Here is a 19,829-nt window from a genome sequence, read left to right on the forward strand (position 1 = left end):
AGAAAAACTCAAGAATTATGGAGATAAGTATATTTATTTACCAGTGAGTGTATCCTTAAGAATCCGGCTTTAACTCTTAGCTCTTAAGCATCAGAGGTAGTTTCTTAAATAAACACCATGCTAAATCACAGGTAGCTTGCTCCATACTCACATCATGCAATTTTGTGTTGATTTTGTTGTTAGGATGGAATGTATGCGTGTTGTGTGTGTGTGTGTGTGTGTGTGTGTGTGTGTGTGTGTGTGTGTGTGTGTCTTCATAACCTCTGGATTTAAATAAACTGTGAATTTCATAGGGAAAGGATCACCACGCATTTCCAGACTCACAACTACACCTATAAAATAAAAAGAGGCTTAAATAAATGATTTCTGAATTGATTCTTCTAGCCCACTTCCTTTAAGTTTTTATTTTAATCCCAGTTAGTTAAAATACAGTGTTATATTAGTTTCAGGTGTACAATATAGTGATTCAGCACTTCCATACATCATCTGGTGCTCACCACAAGTGCACTCCTTAATCCCTACCACCTATTTCACCCATGCCCTGCACCCACCTCCCTCAGGTAACCATCAGTTTGTTCTCTATGGTTAAGAGTTGGGTTTCTTCGCTTTTTCCTTTGCTCATTTGTTTCTTAAATTCCACGTATGAGTGAAATCATATGGTATGTCTTTCTGTGACTTATTTCGTTTAGCCTTATACTTTCTAGCTCCAGCCATGTCACTGCAAATGGCAAAATTTCATTCTTTTTTATGGCCGAATAACATTCCATTGTGTCTATATACGACATCTTTATTCACTCATCTATCAGTGGACACTTGGGCTGCTTCCGTAGTTTGGCGATTGTAAATAATGCTGCTGTAAACAAAGTAGTGCATGTATCTCCTTGAATCAGTTGGGGTTTTTTGTTTGTTTGTTTGTTTTAGGTAAATACCCAGTAGTGCAATTGCTGGATCATAGGGTAGCTCTATTTTTAACTTTTTGGTGAACCTCCATACTGTTTTCCAGAGTGGCTGCATCAGTTTGCACTCCCACCAACAGTGTAACAGGGGTCCTTTTTCTCCACATCCTTGATAACACTTTGTTGTTTCTTGTGTTTATTTTAGCCATTCTGACAGGTGTGAGGTTAGAAAGCTCATAGTAGTTTTGATTTGCATTTCTCTCATGATTAGTGATGTTGAGCATCTTTTCATGTGTCTGTTCGCCGTCTGTATGTCTTCTTTGGAGAAATGTCTGCTCGTGTCTTCTGCCCATTTTTTAACTGGATTGTTTTTTGGGTGTTGAGTTTTTTAAGTTCTTTATATATTTTGGATACTAACCCTTTATCAGATATGTCATTTGCAAATATCTTCTTCCACTCACCAGCTTGTCTTTTAGTTTGTTGACTGTTTCCTTTGCTGTGCAGAAACTTACCTTGAGGCAGTCCCAATAGTTTATTTTTGTTTTTATTTCCCTTGCCTCAGGAGACTATCTAGAAAAATGTTGCTATGGCTAATGTCAGAGAAATTACTGCCTGTGTTCCCTTCTAGGATTTTTATGGTTTCATGTCTCACATTTAGGTCTGTAATCCATTTTTAATTTATTTTTGGGTATGGTGTAAGAAAGAGGTCCAGTTTTCCCAACACCATTTGTTGAAAAGACTGTCTTTTTCCCAACATATGTTCTTTCCCCACTTTGTTAAAGATTGACCACATATTTGTGGGTTTATTTCTGGGTTTTCTGTTCTGTTCCACTGATCTGTATTTTGATGCCAATACCATAATTTTTTTGATTATATCAGCTGTGTAATATAACTTTAAGCCTGGAATTATATCATTCCTTCATTTGTGTTTTTCATGGTTGCTTGGGCCATTTGGGGTCTTTTGTGATTCCATAAAAATTTTTGGATTGTTTTCAAAAATGCTTTCGATATTTTGATAGGGATTGCATTAAATCTGTAGACTGCATGAATATGTAATGCCTTTCCATTTCTTTGTGTGTTCTCCAATTTTTTTCATGGGTGTTTTATAGTTTTCAGAGTATAGGTCTTTCAGCTCTTTGGTTTGGTTTTTTTCCTAGGTATCTTATTATTTTTAGTATAATTATAAATGGGATTTTCTTTATTACTCTTTCTGCTGCTTCATAACTACTGTATAGAAATACAACAGATTTCTGTACATTGATTTAGTATCCTGCAACTTTACTGAATTCATTTGTCAGTTCTAGCAGTTTTTTTGGTGGAGACTTTAAGGCTTTGTTTTGTTTTTTTCCAGCCTTTATGGTTTTCTATGTATAGTATCATGTCATCTGCAAACAGTGAAAGTTTCACTTCTTCCTTACCAACTTGCATGCCTTTCATTTCTTCTTGCTGTCTAACTGCTGTGGCTAGCACTTCCAGTACTGTGTTGAATAAAAGTGGAGCGAGTGGACATCCTTATCTTGTTCCTGGCCTTAGGGGAAGAGCGCTCAGTGTTTCTCCATTGAGTATGATATTAACTGTGAGTTTCTCATCTATGGCCTTTATTATGTTTATATTTATCTATGTTGAGTAATGTTCCCTCTAAACCTACTTTATTGAGAGTTTTTATCATGAATGGATATTGTACTTTGTCAAATTTTTTCTGCATCTATTAAAATGGTCATATACTTTTTATCTTTTCTCCTACTGATGTGATGTTTCCTATTGAATGAATCATAAATATTGAACCACCTTTCCATCCCGGGAATAAATCCCACTTGACCATTGTGAATGATTTTTTTAAATGTATTGCTGGATTCAGTTTGCTAGTATTTTGTTGAGGATTTTTGTCATCTATGTTTATCAGAGATATTGGCCTGTAGTTCTCTTTTTTAGTGGTGTCTTTATCTGGTTTTGGTATCAGGGTAATGTTAGCCTCAAATAATGAATTTGGAAGTTTTCCTTCCTCTTCCATTTTTTGGAGGGAAAAATAGGTATTAACTCTTTTTTAAATGTTTGGTAGAATTCCCCTGCGAAGCTGTCTGGTCCCAGACTTTTGTTTGTTTGAGTTTTTTGATTACTGATGAAATTTCCTTGCTAGTAAATGGTCTGTTCAAGTTTTCTATTTCTTCCTGCTTCAGTTTCGGTAGGTTACATGTTTCTAGGAAGGTTTCCATTTCTTCTATGTTGTCCAACTGTTGGCACGTAATTTTTCACAATATTCTCTTATAATTATTTGTATTTTTCTGGTTGTTCCTTCTTCTTGCTCCTCTCTCATTTGTGATTTTTCAGTCCTTTTTTTTTTGAGTCTGGCTAGAAGTTTATCGATTTTGTTGACCTTTTCAAAGAACCATCTCCTGGTTCTACTGATCTGTTCTACCGGTTTTTTGGTATTTTTGTTGTTGTTACTGCTTAGTTTACCATTTATTTCTGACTTGTACCCCCCTTTTCAAATCAGTACCTAATTACTAATTCTGCAGTTTACCTAAGGCAGCACACCACACAAATTGGCAAAAAAAATGTATTAAGCAACAGTGTATGCAGGCAGTAGGGTAGATGCTAAGGATATTATTAACACCACAGACTCTGTCATCAAGGATCACACACATGTACTTGAGCACATGTTAATCACTAATATTAACATGATTTGAATTTAGTAACTTCCCTTAGGAAATCAAAAGAACTGTTGAAAGCCCACTGCTGCAACAAAACATTATTGAGGACTCTCTGCTTGATCATGAGATATGAGGTCATTTGTCTATCCTTAACCACTTAGAGAGCAATAGATCAGATGTATAATTACAGAATGTTAAGTGTCCAGCTGTTTTATTCTCTGGTGAGTGGAAATAAATGGTTGTCAATTTCAGCAGCAGAGTTGGTGGTTAAATATAAAGAACACCTTTCTAACATCTCAAATACTGGAGGGTAACTGAAAGTCACACTAGGATTTAGACCACTACGACACAGTGGACGGAAGTGGAGTGGAGATGAGGTGAGGTTAAAGTTAAGACAACAGGGGTCAGGAGGTTTATGGGTAGGAGTAGGACAGATTTAAAAAAAAACAAAAAACAAAGCTGGCAGCTTTCATTTGCTCTCTCCAGGTATGTCCAGAATTTGGTATCCAGATGGTAGGATTTTATTTTATTTTTTTTTAAAGATTTTATTTATTTATTTGAGAGAGAGAGAATGAGAGACAGAGAGCACGAGAGGGAAGAGGGTCCGAGGGAGAAGCAGGCTCCCTGCCGAGCAGGGAGCCCGACGCAGGACTCGATCCCAGGACTCCAGGATCATGACCTGAGCCGAAGGCAGTCGCTCAACCGACTGAGCCACCCAGGCGCCCTGGTAGGATTTTATTTTGCTCACTGACTTATCTCCAGTCCTTACAGAATTAGTATGTGGTAGGCACCTAGGATATACATACTTGAATTAGTGAAAGAACAAAATAATACAATTAAAAATAATTTAAAAGCAGGGCACACCTTGACCTCTTCTGGTTACTCCACCTAAAATTACAACTGGCTTTATTTTCATTCTAAAAAAGTTTAAAGATGAGAAAGATGAAGAATGTCTACTTTTCTTTACTAGGGAAATAAAATCTAGAATGAGAGTTTAGATGTCCTGGGAGCAGGGTACCAAACAGTCTGCTCCTTGGTTATTTGTAATATCAGAAGTTGAAATAAAATATTTCATAGTAATTATGTGACAGTCTCCTGATAGGTTCCTCATACAACCCAGGCACATCCTAGTCTTCCTGCTCTTAACCAATATGCTATACTTTCTCTCCTAAAATATACCTTATATTTGGAGTCTAGACCCCTGTGTAAAAAGAAAAGAACCTGTTGGCAGAATAGAGAATAAGGGCAAAGAGTTTAAGCTAGTTCCCGACAACTGGTTAAAGAATCACACTTGTTTGCTTACTTTTAACCCTGATGAATTAAAATAGTCCTAGGCTATAGTATGTCTAATGTATGTGTGCACGTGTGTGTGTGTGTGTGTGTGTGTGTGTGTGTTTTGGAATGATTATATATGGAACATTAGAAAAACTCTTAGGAAGACATGGAAACAAGGCTAGAGAATAACAGAGTCGGCCACAGAAAAACCTATAAACCATCTTGTTAATGTTCTCCTTCATGCCATTATTACCCACTGCCAAACTTAGTCAAATCTAAGAAATGGCTGCATATGGTTGGTCTTATGTCCTTCTAGACCGCTGTCCCAAATGTAAATACATTTGGAGTATCTGGCCTACTTTCATATACTCCCTTTTATTCTCTCAGAATTGAAGAGATAATTAGCCTCATTTATTGATTTATAACTCTTCATACAAGACAAATACAAGATTAAAAAATAGAAGTTTAAAATTTCTGACCTAGACCCCAAAAACCCTGTTGGAATCAAGTACACATTTTTCTAGACCTATGTGATGAATGATAACTACAAATGAGATAGAGAACCACAGTACTAACTACATGCACGGCCCCTGGTCAGTATTTACAAAGTTTCAAGTGAGGGTAAGAGGAACCCAATATTTATCAAGTTCCCATTATGTGCAAGGACTTGAGATACACTCTTAAGAACTCAGTTTTGTTTTACATAAAACATCAAATTGATGAAAACAGAAGAGATTTGATTAGTGCAGCCCATCTTAGAAAATCCTAAATCTAAATTTTACAATAAAATGTGAGACACACATCTCTTACATACTGTGGTTTTAATAAGTTTCTATCTCCATCCATCTCCAGAATCTGTCCTTTGGCAGAAAAATATCTAGGGATTACAGTGAGCCAAAACACTCAAAAAAAAAAAAAAAAAGGTGAGAATTGCCTGACTGAGACACTTGGAAAGATTCATGGGGGGAAAAAAAAAGACTTTCATTACCTACAAATGAGCTACAGTTAGATGATCTGTTAGATGACTAGTATTATTCCAGTTAGAAGAAATCAGAACTCGCTTAATTCTTTTATGAACCATTTCATTAACATTATGTGGTAGAAGAGCACAAAGCTTATATTCCCCAAAATGAAATCATTCAAAATAGAATAATGGCTGCACCTCAGGAGGAAGCATGAAGCACATACAGTATGAATTCGAGAGGGTGGGAGTGCTCAGAGGTTACCAGCGTGGGCTATGGAATCAGTCTGGACGGGGCCTGAGGAACGTTTTTTTTTTTAATTTAATTTTATTTTTGTTTTTTTTAAAGATTTTGTATATTTGACAGAGAGACATAGCGAGAGAGGGTACACAAGCAGGGAGAGTGGGAGGGGAAGAAGCAGGCTTCCCGCAGAGCGGGGAGCCCGATGCTGGGCTGGATCCCAGGACCCTGGGATCATGACCTGAGCCGAAGGCAGACACTTAACGACTGAGCCACCCAGGCGCCCCTTGAGTAACTGCTTTGTCAGTGACCTGCTATGGGGAAAGTAAACTCTCTGGCTTTCTGTTTCCTCATAAAGATACAGTATAATAGCATCAAACACCTAATGTTGTTTGTTTTGAGGAATGTGCAGAAGTACTTAAAACTGAGCCAGGTACATAGCAAATCCTCAATACAGTTAGCAAATATTTGTATATTCCTGTTATTTATAGATTATTAGCACATCTGTTGCATTTAAATGCAATGAAGTGTTTAAAAATGCACAAACTAGGCTCATTTGTGGCTTTTGTTACTTGTCTTTAATGACAGCATTGTCACTGTTTTTTTAAAGATTTTATTTTTATTTATTTGACAGAGAGACACAGTGAGAGGGGGAACACAAGCAGGGAGAGTGGGAGAGGGAGAAGCAGGCCTCCCACGGAGCAGGGAGCCCAATGCGGGGCTCCATCCCAAGATGATGAGGGGCTCCGTCCCAGGATCCTGGGATCGTGACCTGAGCCGAAGGCAGCCACTTAACAACTGAGCCACCCAGGCGCTCCCGCATTTTCATTATTAAATTTTGTCAGTGAAGAGCGTATACCCAAGAATTGAGAAATGCTTTATTTCTTTTTGAAGAAATATTATGATGCTAATCTTTATATATAGAGGATTCTAGCTTGCTATAACTTTGAACTATGCCACTTAAGATGAGGTAAACTACAACAGCCTCAAAGCTTTTTAGAAATAGATTTATAATTGGGTTCTATGTAATTGTTCAACATATGACATCTAGGCAAAAAAGACCAAAATCCTAACAAAAATGAGTAGATTTTCCACCTATATTTTGCTCATAATAAATATGGCAATAAAATGAATAAACTACTTTTATCATGGGAAAGAATTCTGCTTATGTTGCTAAAACAAAATTTCCTGCCAAATTAGGAAAAAAAAATCTTTCCTTATTGACAATATATAGTACATTGATGAATGCATTTTGCTAATGAATACTTTTCAATTCATAAACATAGAATAAATTTTATAATTTGGTATGGAAGTCAAATTAGAGAGGCTCATTAAGTCTGAAGAACCAACACCAAGTGTTGAATAATTCATCAGCTGTTTAACACATTCGCTAAAAAAATGCAAATTACTTTTATTACTGAGCTCATTCTCAATTTTTGTTGTTGTTGTTTTGTGAAAGGACTATATTTTTTCAATGGGAGACTCAAAAAGTTTAATTGCAAAGTGATTAATATGGAGCTTTTGCTAATTAAATCAGCAGAAGGAGATTTAGGCTGACACTATGCTAGGTGCTCAAATTAAGGGACTGTCTCATTGCATTAAATAGAGTACGTTTATCACAGATAAACTCTCAGCCTCTTTATTTGATGTGACAGGTAATACAGAAAGAAAATGAATCTTTCCAGTATTGTAGGCAACAGATATACAGCTGCTTTACTTCTACAACTTTTGAAACAATTAGAAAGGATTTAAACAAGGTTGTCCTTAAGCTGCACCAGAATGTAATAAAATATAAAGTTCCTTCTCAGCAAACTAACTGGTCTCCCAGAACTGAATAAAGAAGAAAGGATTTGCAGATGTGTGCATAAACATCTGTGGGTTGTACTCAAAAACATCATCAAACATCTGGGAACTTGGGAAATCTTAAATCTTACCAATGGAAAATAACAGCTAGGGTATCCTGTACTTCTTTTGAGAATCACTTACAAAACTGGGTATTTAAATCATCTTTAACCAATTAATTTTAATAAATCTAACTGACTGATTTATCCATCTATATTATATACGTATTTCATGCTGGCCACTAAGTTGAGTGCTATGAACTTAAGTATAACGAGCAGGTATAGTTCCTTGCAGCTATGAATTTCTGGCATAAAAGATAGTCTTTATCAGATTAAAAGACTACTGCCTAGTGCTAAAATATGCATCCAATTAGTATTTGTGATATAAATGATTTAACAAAATATATACCAATTTCTAATGTGATTTTATCTAACAAAGTGTTTAAATTTATTAATACTGTCACAACATTTTCTTAATTTTTTCTAAAAGGATAAAAACAGTCATGTTGATTTTCCTGTAATGTTCCTACAAGTGATTTTTTTAATGTACTTTTTTGTATTTTGTTCAAATTATCAACTCACTTCCAAGTGACCTCCAACCGCTAAAGTACTTGAAATCCAAACAAGAACCCGGAACAAAAATCCATATGATCACACAATTATTTCATTTCTACCATCATTCAGTAGTCGAGTAAATGGGCTTGCCAATAATGTATTTGTAAAATAAAAAAAACAAATAAATAAAATCAAAGCTAAAACCAGAATACGGTGTAGGCATTTACAAGAATTTTGTCCTGGGCAAGTCTGCAGAAACAAGCTCCCGTGCTCTACAAAAGTAGCAAGAATAAAGATTGTAACACATCAAAATTGCTATGCTAGTCTTTAACACTGTTCAGCTCTTGAAGGCAATTGTATCATATCTACAGAGGGTATTTCTCCTATTCTTGAAGTTTTGAAACTTCAAAATGGTCATCTGATACATGAATTGAAATTCACTCAACAAGGGTTAATCTGCACATTTATAAAGCTTTCCAAGATTCTTCCAACTTCTACTGATTTAATGAATATGCTATACTTTTCAAATTCACATAATCAAACTTTTAATACAGCACTCTCCTAAGTTTTACAATAATGATGAAAATGAAAGACTATTCCATAAGATAGAGATTAGGAGCTCTGAGTTTGGAGTGAGACAAATCTGGCTTCAGATCCTAGCTCCCAGCTCTGCTTCTTTATAACTAGGAATGAGATTTCCAGTTACCCCAAAAATATAGCCTCACACTTTTTTTTTCTTTAAAAGCATCCTGACATTGATGATAGCAAAGTGTGAATACAAAAGGTAGATTATGGCCCATATCACATATTTCTGATGTAAGTAGATGTTGTTGCCTGGGGTTACTGAGAAAGCTTCTTAAAATGAAGGAGTAAAATAACAGCATTTATGTTTTGACTTTTCCCCCTTTTCTTCCTTCCAGGATTGGAGAAACACAGTCTGGTAGATTTCACCATGAGGAAAAAAGAATGTGGCAAGGACGGCTGAGCTTAGAAAGACTAAGTCCAGAACCTTGCTGGCGTCCTGGGGCCACCATCCCTGGCCTGGACTGACTCCATGGTTCCCGTGATAGGAGCCAAATAAAACCTCTCTTTGAGTAAAGCCACAATTTTCCAAATTTCTTTCTTGGAACTGAATGTAATTTCTAACTGACATACAAATAGCATCACCACAAGCATAATCATAAATCAAAGTACCTCTGAATTTCAATTTTCACTTATGAAAATAGTGTAATAGCAATAATTAGCTCACAGATTTGGGGGCAGTAAAGTTAAGAAAAAATAAATTTAAGAAAACACATTTAATTAAACTGCTTATAATGCCTGCCACAAAATTTGCATTTATTATTTTTACATCCTACTTAAAAGCAAGTCTTTCTTTTTTCTTACTTTTTTCTGTTTTCATTTTATATCTGATAGGTCAGGGGAGACATTAAGATACTTGATGACTTAACTATCACACAGCGTAATTTTACATTTTGACTTTAACAATACATCTAATCATGAAATACAAAATTTATAAGACATGATATACCCCTGGTATACCGGAAGGAATGCATAATACATTTTCTTAAAGGCATTTTGCTGTTTTTTTTTCCAAAACTTACTTTAATTTTACCACTTTGCAAAGTCCCTTGAGTGAAAATTCCTATTTACCTCAAAGTACAGGAAAGAACGCTGTGTCAGAGGCACATGCACTAAAGTTTGCATGAAGGCACCACTTAAAAAAGACTAAGTTCAACACAAGAATTCATACCTTATAAATAATGTCATAATATTTTGATTTTTAAAAGGCTATTAAAAGACAGAAGTGGTGTCATTTTAAGCAGCAGCTGAATTTTCAAATAAAGAATTAAGATATTCACCATAGCAGTGTTGCTAATGATTTTAAGATGCAATTTAAATAAAATCTATCAGACTGAACAAATAAACGTGAAAAGAATGGACTTAACTGTTCTTTGAAGAGATGCATCATTTAATCACTGTGTGTATTTTCCTTTAAATCTAGCCATCAATTTATTCTGATACAATATATGATTAAATTTTTAAAATTAATTGTACTCATTTTCGTTACATTTCTAAGACCTATGGAAGTTAATGACAGTGTTTATTAGAATATTCATATCTAATGTCAGACAATCTGTCTTGTATAAATAACTAAACTTACTTGTTAAGTACATTTTCCATAGTTCCGTCTTACTTCAACTGTTTTATCTATCAATCTATATTATAGGTACACTCTAATAAAAGTTAATTGTCTATGATTCATTGGAAAACAAAATTATTCTTGGTTTACTTGGTTTAATTAGTTTCCATTTGCAATGTATGTACTTTTTGATTTTCACTTTGTCAGTTATTTCCAAAGAAGTCATTTTTGATATTGGCAATTTAGGCATAGTTTGCCCATACGTTTTCTCTTTAACAAATCTTTATGAAGCCTCCAATATGATGCTTACTCATTCCCTATTTCCCCTAAATATGTAACATTTGCAATATAAATATATCACATTACAGAAAAAACAGCCCTGAGTAAAAGTGGACTTGAAAAGTTAGTATTTTTATTATGTTTAACTAGAAAAATGTGATCAAATTAAATACTCTTTAGGTTAAGTAGAGGTTAATTTACTTCATTCATTGACTCACTTAGAAATAGTGAATGGAAGGGCACCTGGGTGGCTCAAGCGTCCGACTCTTGATTTCAGCTCAGGTCATGATCTCAGGATCATGAGATCGAGCCCCACGTCAGGCTCTGCATTCAGTGGGGAGTCTACTTCTCTCCCTCCCCTTCTCCCTTTGCACCTCCCCCCACTCATTCTCTCTCTCTCAAATAGATATTTTAAAAAGTAGTTAATGGATACCAAATTACATATATAGTATTGTGATAAAAATGGACATTGTGAACTTGAATGCAGGGTCCTGTTCAACTGAATTTTGAGTCTCTAGCCCTTAGCATATAGGGAAAGAGAAAGAGATGACAGAGAGAATAATAAAGGCAAATGGGAAGGAATAAGGGAATAAATAAAGAGGGAGGCAGCCCTGGAAGGAAAGAAGAAAGGTGGGAAGAATGGCAGGCGAATCTGTCCTTTGGTGATTAGAAGTCTGGTGTGGGGTTGAAGGTAAACCTGATCTTGGACATGGGCTCTTATATTAACAAACCAAACCATGTGATTTTCTTCTCTTGGTATCTCATTTTCTCCTCTGTGTGCTGGATAATCAAATGTACTTCATTAGGTACTTGGAGGATTAAATAGATTATCAAGGCGAAGTGTTTAACACAGTGTTTGGTAAAGAAAAACACTCATACATGACAATGACCAGTATATGGCCGAACACTTTGTAAGAATCATGAGTCTTGACACTCTATCCCAAATTTGTGTTACAAATGAAGAAATCAACACCAAGTCAAAGAAATAAGATGATGCCAAATTAAATAAGCTTATTATAAATATCAAGGAATTTTACCCAAAATATATAGTTCAAATAATGAACTCCAATAGAGCAGTCAACCATGGAAGCACAGGAAATGAAGAAATGACCAAAGATATCCAGAAGGAAATATGTAGGGTCATCATGACCAACAAGAAAAGTGGAGTTAGAAAGGGCCACAGAAATACCCTGAAAGCTGACTCTACCTTCCCTGCCTTCCTTACATCCACCCCTCAATCCTTTCATCTTTGTTCCTATTTTTTTTAAGTTTGATCTACTCTTCAATAGAACCTAGTTCCAATTTGGTTACCTGAATTTAAAAAGATGAAGCGATGAATGGATAAAGAAGATATATATGGGGGCGCCTGGGTGGCTCAGTTGGTTAAGCGACTGCCTTCGGCTCAGCTCATGATCCTGGAGTCCCGGGATCGAGTCCCACATCGGGCTCCCTGCTCAGCAGGGAGTCTGCTTCTCCTTCTGACCCTCTTCCCTCTCGTGCTCTCTATCTCTCATTCTCTCTCTCTCAAATAAATAAAATCTTTTAAAAAAAAGAAGGTATATATGTAGATATGTCTATATATATATATGTACATATACACACACGTGTACACACACACACACACAATATACTCAGCTATAAAAAAAAGAATGAAATCTTGCCATGTGAGATGTGAATGGACCTAGAAGGTATTATGTAAGGGAAAGCCAACTAAAGAATATTACAGTCTTTCTCTTGAGCTTAAGTATTTATAAAAATTGTGTCTGTAGAATGACAAATACTATATGATCTCACTTATATGAGGAATCTAGAACAATTAAACTCATGGAAGCAGAGAACAGAATGGTGGTTGCCAGGTGCTGGGGGGAGAGGAGAATGGGGAGGTGATGATCAAATGGTATATAGTTTGTTATACAAGATAAATAAATTCTGGAGATCTACTACACAGCATAGTGGCCATAGCTAACAATATTGTATTAAATATGCAAAATTTACTAAGAGGGTAGATCTTATATTAAGTATTCTTACAGCTAAATAAATAAAAAAATAATAATAATGAAAGAGGTGGGAAGAAACTTTGGGAGGCAATGGATAGATTTATGGCCATGATGGTGGTGGTGATGGTTTCACGGGTGCATATTTACCAATCAGTTGTATATTTTCCAATCATTGGGTTTATATATGTTAAATATGTACAGCTTTCTATTTGTTAATCATACCTCAATAAAGAGATTTTAAAAATTGTGTCCAATATCTCCTCAAGTTCAAATGCATCCCTGTGCTTGAAAAAGGGAAAAAGAAAACTTTTTTCTGTGTAAGTTTTTGAAAAGCGTAACCTATTTTGTGTCTTCAGATAACAAAAACATTTTGCAACTGAGCAATCAGACCCTTTAAAGAACCATCCAGTCTAAATTGTGAATGGTTAGGCACTGAGGATATTTTCTTCTGAGATTCTTGCTGTAGAACCGTTATTGAGCTGCCTCACAGAGTACAGACTTGACCCTTCAGTTTTGTTTTTGCCTGTATGCTCTACCATCCTTGCACACAGAGGAGGGTCACCTATGTGATGATGGACTGTGAAGAGAAAACTGGCTGTCCATGGGTTGTGCATTGTCAGATTCAGTGCCCCTTTTCCATTTGGCATTGAGCAGTTTTATGTTTACTCAAAGAATAACAAATCCCTATTTACACATGGCAAAGGAGGACTGTAAAGAGTCTTCAGAGTAAAGTCTCTTCTGTCTTCTCGAAAAAAAATAAAGTGAATTGTTTAAATATATTTGCGTATTATAGCTTATATAATAAAAATGTTAAGGATTTACATAATAAAAAAGGTAAAGATTGGTAACGTATGAATTAGCAAATATAAGAGATTATATTTTTAAAGGAATTAAGAAAATATATGTTTTAAAGATTTTATTTATTTATTTGGCAGAGACAGAGAGAGAGCACAAGCAGGGGGAGCGGCAGGCAGAGGGAGGAGGAGAAGCAGGCTCCCCACTGAGCAGGGAGCCTGATGCGGGGCTCCATCCCAGGACCCTGGCATCATGACCTAAACCAAAGGCAGAAGCTTAACCGACTGAGGCATCCAGGTGCCCTAACAAGAAAAGATTTTTATGTTTTAATAACTGAAATAATTCAGTTCATTTAGGATAGTTGAAGTTTGACAGTAAATCTAGCTGGATGCTTATTCTAAGCAAAGTAACCATAACATCCTGACATTATCACATTATTACTTTTTGTGTACCCAGCCACTAGTTAGGTTCTTACGTGTTTTACCAATGGCTATTTTATGTGCATATGTACATCAATCTCCAGAATTCAATGTCTGAAAATTCACACACTTGTCCTCACTGGTTAACATGGAAATAAAAAACAATCTCACACAGTTTCACAGAGTAGTACAGAAAAAGTTGCAAAAATGGATACGCAGTGCACTCCTCTAAAAGGAATAAGGAAATTTATACATGAGGGTTTCTAAACTGGTATCATTTTCCTAAAAATGCCTTCTTGGAACTGGTCGAGAGGAAATAGAAGCATTTCATTCTGACAGGAAAATTTGGGGCTAAGCAATAGTCTAATAGTCATACCCTATTGTTTCCCTATCTCAATAAATGGATAAAGGTTTCAAAAGCCTGATGATACAGAAGATACAAAAAAAATAACATTTCCTACTTGTCAAGAAATTAGAGACTGAGCTTCAAAAATCTTAGCTGAAAAGAAAAAAAAAATACAAACCTAAGGCAATTTTACATTTTTTCTAACTTAGCAATTCATATGTCCATGTTGCTTTTTCCACATACCAAATTACCTATTAATTTATTGATTTATATCAGAGATACCCAATACCTGACTCAAGGGATTTGACTCCCTATTTTGCACCCCAACTACACATCAGAATTATTTAGAACACAACCTCTAAGGCAGCTACTAATTCTAATCTGGAGTTGGCATTTGAATTATATTTATTTGCTGTGATAAACACAAGACTGGGGCAGGAAAATATAAAGATACATTATTTTTATGATATTCACATGCCTTTCCTTAGGGTATGGTAGAAAGGATAAGAGGAATTCACCAGATTAAAAACAAACAAACAAAAAACAACAACAAAAAACAAACCTGGAAGGCTGTCTGGACAAATTGCACAAGGACACTTTGAAATTTGCTTTTAGCAAAATCTTCCATAGCCTGAGAAGCAGCACTAAATAAAGGAGGTCACTTTCTTACATACAATAAATCACAAACTCTTAGAGCTAGAATGTGTCTTAAGATACACCTCATCCTACTTTTGATCAGATGTATCCATCCTTTATACCACCAGCAGGAGCGGAATTCCAGATTCTTCCTCATTATCTCTATAGCTGGAGAAATGGGCTGAGCAGCACAACTGCTCCTTGTGATCAGCCCATCTGATCTGTAAGTAGCTTAAGTTGCTGGATTTTGTTAGTAGTAGTCTATTTCTCCCTAACTTTTATCTTCCATTCACTGATTTTATTGCCGTCTTATGGGACTCCATAGAATGACTTCTATTCCCTTTACATGTTAGCTTTTCAACATATGAACACAGGTTTTACCTTCCATACTATTCTTCATGTCTCTATAGGGGTATGATTTCAGATAAATCTTTTCCTATCTGGCCTTAAGTTTCTATCTATAAAAGGAAAGGTTTATGCGATCTGAAGAGAAACCAGAGAAAGGTTTAAAGTCATTTAGTAGTAGAACGCTTCATATGTGAAAAGAGTGGAAAGTTTGGAGCCCTAACTATTGGCTTCCGCACTGGCTGCCTTAGAAACCCTTCCCACAAATACATCTGTGGAAGAAGTCATATGCTCTATAGAAGAGAGATTAAAGAATACCTAGACATGTGGATGCAAAATATTTGTCTGGCTGTAAATTTCTGTACTATTTTAAAAAGTGAGATATCTATTTATTTTAGGTGTTGTTTAAGATAGCTTTAATTTTGCTCACTCCTTTCTGGACATGCCCCAGTTTGTCCAAGTAAAGGATAAGTCTTCAAGAAATTTCCTACTTTAATAAAAACTTCAACATTGGATTCATGAAGTGCAAACTATTTTACTAGAAGGCTCTTTTCCTACCTTCATTACAGGGTGGGAAAAAAAAGAATCTGTCATAAATGGTTAACCCTTTAGTAATACAGTTAAACACTAAAGGTTTGATAGTCTGAACCATGACTGATACAAATGTGAACTGAATTCACCCAAAAATCTATTCCTGCGTATAAAAGATGTCTTTTTAAGAAAGACACTTTCCCTCTCAAACCTCTGAAAATTCTATGAAATATCAACACATTTCTTTATAGATCTTCCCGTGTCATTGAATCACGCAAGTGTCATCAACATCTTCTATGATTCAGTAAGCAAAATATAGGCAAGAGATTGATTATTGTCCTAGTTCACTTTCTTACCTTCTGATATGCTTCAAAGATCAGAATAGTTATTTGCATCTAAAACACTCATGTTCTACTCATTAAGTACTGTCATTGTCTTAGGATAGAGATATTTCAGAGTGACAATGTGAGTTACACTGCAGTATTGTTTCCTATGTAAATGACAGGAGGAAACTACAGTGTTATAATTATCACTTTGTATAAACTTATGTCTTTTAAAGAAGCTGAGAGAGGAAAAGAAAACAATATATTACACCTTTTTTTGGTTTTTGTGGGTTTTTTTTTAACTTTCGTATTTACTATTTCTGGTTCTTTTCATTTCTACCTGTGGATTCAATTTACCATTTGGTGTCACTCATTCACTCCAATTCGGTTTTATTCCTACCTCCCTCATCTGTGTGCTTACTGTCAAATATGCGACATTCCCATATGTCATATACCTAACAATACAATTTTACAGACACTGTTTTATGCAATTTCTTAAGTTAGTTGGTAAGAGAGAGAAGATATATATTTCGTCTTTTACATTTACCTTTTTTTTTTATTCAAGAGAGTTTTATTTGAAACAGTCAAAACTGGAAATAATTCAAATATCCATAAACAGATGAATGAATAAACAAATAGTTTATTTGGTCTTTATATTTACTCACTTTCTTTTGTTTAGTATGTGTATTAGAATGATTCTATGGTGTCAATTTCTTAAGGACTTCCTTTAGTATTTTTTTAGTTAAGTTTTTTCTTTAAATTCTTTATTTAAATTCAATTTAGTTAACATATACTGTATTACTAGTTTCAGGAGTAGAATTTAGCAATTCATCACTTACATATAAGACCCAGTGCTCATCATAGCAAATGCCCTCCTTAATGCCCATCGTCCAGGTATTCCTTCCCCCACCCACCTCCCCTCCAGCAACCCTCAGTTTGTTTCCTAGAGTTCAGTGTCTCTTATGATTTGCCCCCCCTCTGTTTTCATCTTATTTTATTTTTCTTTCCCTTCTCCTATGTTCAACACATTTTCTCAGTTTGTGTTTACCTGGGATGTATTTTTGCCTTCATTTTGGAAAGAGTTTTGCTGCATATAAAACTGATTTTTTTTCAGCTTTTGAATATGTTATAACACTACATTCTAACCTCCATTGCTTCTGATAATAAATCTGCCAATTTTATGGGATTAACTTACACATGAAGAGTCATTTTTCTCTTGCTGTATTCAGGACTTTTGGCTGTCAACATTTTGACTATGATGTATTTGGGTGAGGGTCAATGTCTATTTGTCCTACTTGGAATTTGTTGAGCTTTGTGGATGTGTTGATTAATGTTTTCATCAAATTTGGAAGGTTTTTAGTTGTTATTTCTTCAGGAAAATAAAATCTGCTCAAATATTTATCTTTCTTCTCTATTCGTAGCACTCCTATTATGTATATGTTGGTATACTTACTGGTATTCCAAATTTCTTGAGGTTCTGTTTATTTTTCTCTATCTTGTTTTTTTTTTTTAGACTGCATAATCTCTATTCAAGTTTGATTTTTTTCCCCAGGTGTTTATTTAAATTCCAGTAAGTTAACATCCAGTATAAAATAGTTACAGATACAGAATTTAGTGATTCAACACGTACATACAATACTTGATGCTCATCACAGCAAGTGCCCTCCTTTACCCCAGCACCTATTTAACCCATCCCCCGCCCACCTCCCCTCTGGTAACCATGAGTTTGTTCGCTATAGTTAAGAGTCCGTTTCTTGGTTTGTCTATTTTTCCCATGTTCATTTTTTTTTCTTAAATTCCACACATGAGTGAAATCATATGGTATTTGTCTTTCTCTGACTGACTTATTTTGCTTAGCATAATATTCTCTAGCTCTATCCACATCAGTGCAAATGGCAAGATTTCATTCTTTTGTATGGCTGACTAATAGTCCATTGTACATATATACACAACTTCCTTATCCATTCATCAGTCATGGACATTTGGGCTCTTTCCCTAACTTGGCTATTGTTGGTAAGGCTCCTATAAACATTAAGATGCATGTATTCCTTCGAGTCAGTAATTTTGTATCTTTGGGGTAAATACCTAGTAGTATAATTACTGGATTGTAGGGTAGTTCTATTTTTAACTTTTTGAGGAACCTCCATACTGCTTTCCAGAGTGGCCGCATCAGTTTGCATTCCAACCAACAGTGTAAGAGGGATATTTTTTTAAACCTACTCTTGAGACTCTCCAGTGCATTTTTCAGGTAGATTCTTGTACTCTTCAACTCCAATACCTCTACTACTCTTTTAAAAATAATTTCTATCTGGATTTTTATTCACCATCTGATTAGTCTTTGTCATCCTGCTTTTAATTCTTTCAATATGGTTACTTCTGACTCTTTGAACACATTTATAATAACTGTTTTCAAGTCTTTGTCCTCTATGCCCAACATGCAAACCTACTCAAAGGCAGTTTCTAGTATCTGCTGTATTTTCCTATGTATGGGTCACACTTCTTATGTATTTCCATGCCTTGTGTTATTTCTATTCCTGTTGTGGAAACTGGACATTTTAGATAATTTATATAGCAATTTTTTGATATCATATTGATTAATGCTGTATCTCCTGATAAACTGAGTTATCTTTCCTTTTCTTCACATATGACTAACTTCACTAAAGAACTATTGTTTAATAAATTTTAACCTTGAAAACTGTAATGAATCTTCTAGATTTTAATATTGTAGAAAAGCATCTAATATTAGTTTGACATTTCTCTAAGAAATACTTGAAGTACTCATTAGCTTTATTTTCCTGTTGGCACTGTTTATATTCTGTCCACCCACTTGTTTATTTTTAGAAATCAAAACTTTCCTTCCAGCTAGATTATCAGTTTTGTACTTTAAAGCTATTATTCTGATAATAGGTGAAAATTCTGGAAATGCAGCCTCAATAAAGTTATCTTTTACTACAATGTGAAAATATTTCCCATTCCATTTTTTTAGTAAACTATTCGAGAATGCAATCATAACAGATACTTTATTGTTCTTAACCATCATGTATTTTCTTAGACTAGAATTTGTTTTCTTATTTACCTTCAAGTCTCATATATGCTCACGGGATGATGAGTAGAATTTTCTTAGTTCCCTTCACTATCTGCACGCTTTATTTTGAATCTCTTTTGGATTTTAAGCATCGAGGACAGTTTTAAAATAGTTACTGTCTTCAGGTCTTTTCTTGTTTTGATAACTGCTATTCTAAGGAATCAGCACATACAGCAAGATTTCTCATCAGCCAGGCCTGCACACAAAGCTCAGAGGATGATTCTATCTAGATTTCTCCACGGTCATTTATTTGACTTGCATATCAGTGACAATCCCAGGTGTACGGCAGGGGATGCCTTTAATTGTTTTTTTTCTTTTCTTTTTTCCTTAACATACTCTCTACAGGTAGAACACACTGTAATAAAAGTATTTTATGAATTCAATGGTCTACCCTTATCTCCAGAATTTGGAATACTAAATTGAGTAGTCTTAGAATCTGTGCGCTGTTCTTTGAGGAATCCAATCCTTTTATGGATCATTAGCTCTAATTTATCCCACATACACATGTTT

General features: G+C 35.1%; 1 protein-coding gene and 1 long non-coding RNA gene across 6 annotated transcripts in view; one reads left to right on the top strand and one right to left on the bottom strand.

Annotated features, from left to right (window-relative positions):
- Nucleotides 1–19,829, bottom strand: part of LUZP2 (leucine zipper protein 2) — a 478,379-nt gene that overhangs the window by 398,786 nt on the left and 59,764 nt on the right. The window lies entirely within an intron of this gene.
- On the top strand, nucleotides 2,349–10,615 carry LOC141374761 (uncharacterized). 2 transcript variants are annotated; one of them, XR_012381889.1, is made up of 3 exons: nucleotides 2,349–2,472; nucleotides 4,124–4,274; nucleotides 9,341–10,615. It is a non-coding gene; the product is annotated as an uncharacterized lncRNA (long non-coding RNA). The 2 variants fall into 2 exon arrangements; XR_012381890.1 differs by having other exon boundaries at nucleotides 2,364–2,472; nucleotides 4,130–4,274.

This window comes from Callorhinus ursinus, unplaced genomic scaffold, assembly GCF_003265705.2.
Source record: "Callorhinus ursinus isolate GAN/ISIS: 27379988/994484 unplaced genomic scaffold, GSC_fseal_2.0 scaffold21, whole genome shotgun sequence".
NCBI classification, from domain to species: Eukaryota; Metazoa; Chordata; class Mammalia; order Carnivora; family Otariidae; genus Callorhinus; species Callorhinus ursinus.